We start from the raw sequence: 2,827 nt of genomic DNA on the forward strand, positions 1-2,827 counted from the left end.
AAAAGCACCACGCAATTTTGGAAAAAAAGCACAACACAATTTCGGAAAAAAGCACAACGCGATTTTGAAAAAAACGCGAACTTTGAAAAAAATCACAACGCGATTTCAAAAAAAGCACAATGCGATTTTGAAAAAAAAGCACAACATGATTTTGGAAAAAAAGCACAATGTGAACTTCAAAAAAAAAAGCACAATGAGGACTTCGAAAAAAAAGCACAACACGATTTTGAAAAAAAAGGCACAACGCAAATTTTAGTGAAAAAAAAAGCACAACGCGATTTTGAAAAAAAAGCACAATGCAAACTTTGAAAAAAAGCTCAACGTGAATTCTGAAAAAAGCACAAGGCCAACTTTGAAAAAAAAGCACAATGAGGATTTTGGAAAAAAACACCGCGATTTCGAAAAAAGCACAACGCTATTTCAGAAAAAAAAGCACAATGCAAAAGTCGAAAAAAAGCACAACGCGAACTTCAAAAAAAAAGCACAACGAGATTTTGAACGCGATTTTGAAAAAAAAAACACCACACAATTCTGGAAAAAAAAGTACAATACAATTTCAGAAAAAAAGCACAATGTGAACGTTGAAAAAAAACAACTAGAACGTTGGAAAAAAACACAATGCGATTTCAAAAAAAAACAACGCGATTTTCATTTTAAAAAGCACAACGCGAACTTTGAAAAAAAGCACAAAGCAAATTTTGGAAAAAAAGCACAGCGCGATTTTGAAAAAAAAACGCACAACGCGATTTTGAAAAAAAAGCACAACGCGATTTCAAAAAAAAGCACCACGCAATTTCAGAAAAAGAAGCACAACCCGATTTTTAAAAAAAAGCACGACGAGAACTTCAAAAAAAAAGAACACAACGCGAATTTTAGGAAAAAAAGCACAACGCGAACTTTGAAAAAAAGGCACAACAAAATTTTGAAAAAAAGCACCACACCATTTTGGAAAAAAACATAACGTGATTTTGGAAAAAAAGCATAACGCGATTTTGAAAAAAAAAGCACAACAAGATTTAAAAAAAAAGCACAAAGCGAATTTTAGAAAAAAAGCACAACGCGATTTTAAAAAAAAAAAAAACACAACGCAAATTTTGGAAAAAAAGCATGTGATTTAAAAAAAAAGCGCAACGCGAACTTTGAAAAAAAAAGGCACTACAAAATTTTGAAAAAAAGCACTACACCATTTTGGAAAAAAAGCACGAGATTTTTTAAAAACAAAGCACAACGCGATTTTGAAAAAAAAGCACAACGCGAACTTCAAAAAAAAAAACACAATGCAAATTTTAGGGAAAAAAGCACTACGCAAATTTTAGAAAAAAAGCACAACGCGATTTTTTTTTTTAAAAAAGCACAACAGGAATTTTGGAAAAAAAGCACAATGTGATTTTTAAAAAAAAAGCCCAACGCAAACTTCCAAAAAAAAGCACAACGCGAACTTCAAAAAAAAGGCACAACAAAATTTTGAAAAAAAAACACCACACCATTTTGGAAAAAAAGCATAACACGATTTTGAAAAAAAAAGCACAATGAGATTCAAAAAAAAAGCACAACGCGATTTTAAAAGAAAAGCACAACGCGAATTTTGAAAAAAAAGCACAACGTGATTTTTAAAAAAAAGTGCAACGCGAACTTTGAAAAAAAAGCACAACGCAAACTTCAAAAATCAAGGCACAACAAAATTTTGAAAAAAAGCACCACACCATTTTGGAAAAAAAGCATAACGCGATTTTGAAAAAAAAACACGAGATTTAAAAAAAAAGCACAACGCGAACTTCAAAATAAAAAAACAACGCGAACTTCGAAATAAAAAAACAACGCGAATTTTAGAAAAAAAGCACAACGCATTTTCGAAAAAAAGCACCACGCAATTTCAGAAAAAGAAGCACAACGCGAACTTTGAAAAAAAACACAATGCAAATTTTAGGAATTGAAAAGCACTAGATTTCGAAAAAAAAGCACAACACAATTTTTAAAAAAAAGCACAATGCAATTTTAAAAAAGAAGCGCAACGCGAACTTTGAAAAAAAAGCACAACGTGATTTTTAAAAAAAACTCGATTTTGAAAAAAAAGCACAACGCAATTTCAAAAAAAAAAGCACAACACGATTTTGAAAAAAAAAGCACAACGCGATTCCGAATACACTATGCTATGATATTCTGAAAGCTCCGGAGCACAACGCGATATATCAGGAAAGCATAAGCACTGCAGTACTGAGAGATTGAGAGAACCTCTTGGGAGCACAGCAAAATCACAAATGACTGGAGGTTTTGATTCTGAAAGGGTAACCACCTGCTTTCAGCATCTACGTGTGTAAATGAAACACCTGCAGGTGTTTCACAAATGACTGGTGGGTTTTCATTCCGAAAGGGTAACCACCTGCTTTCGGCATCTAGTCTAAAATTGAACAATGGGAAAGATAACACTGTAGATAAGAATATTTTAGGACCCCTGCAGTGTTACATTTCAAAACCGATGTCGGCTTCCCTTTTGATACCTTTCTCATTGTTCAATTTTGAAAATTTAAAGTCGGCTTCGCTTTTGTCGGCTTCCCTTTTGATATGGCCCTTTTCCCTTTTTTATTCTTTTTTTGGTACAAATTTTCGTAATTAATTGCAATTACTCAAGAAGCTAATTGAGTAATTGCAATTATAATTACGACATTCCCTCCCTCAAGTTATGCCTCACCTACCTACGAAAGATTCAAAAAAATCGGCCCATTCCTCTAAGAGAACATTCGAGCCAAAGAATTTTTCAACTTTCGGAACGAAACCAATAGTGTGCTACGCACACTAAAAATAGAAATAAATAAATAAAATAATGATT

Source organism: Planococcus citri, chromosome 4 (assembly GCF_950023065.1).
Source record: "Planococcus citri chromosome 4, ihPlaCitr1.1, whole genome shotgun sequence".
Classification (NCBI taxonomy): domain Eukaryota; kingdom Metazoa; phylum Arthropoda; class Insecta; order Hemiptera; family Pseudococcidae; genus Planococcus; species Planococcus citri.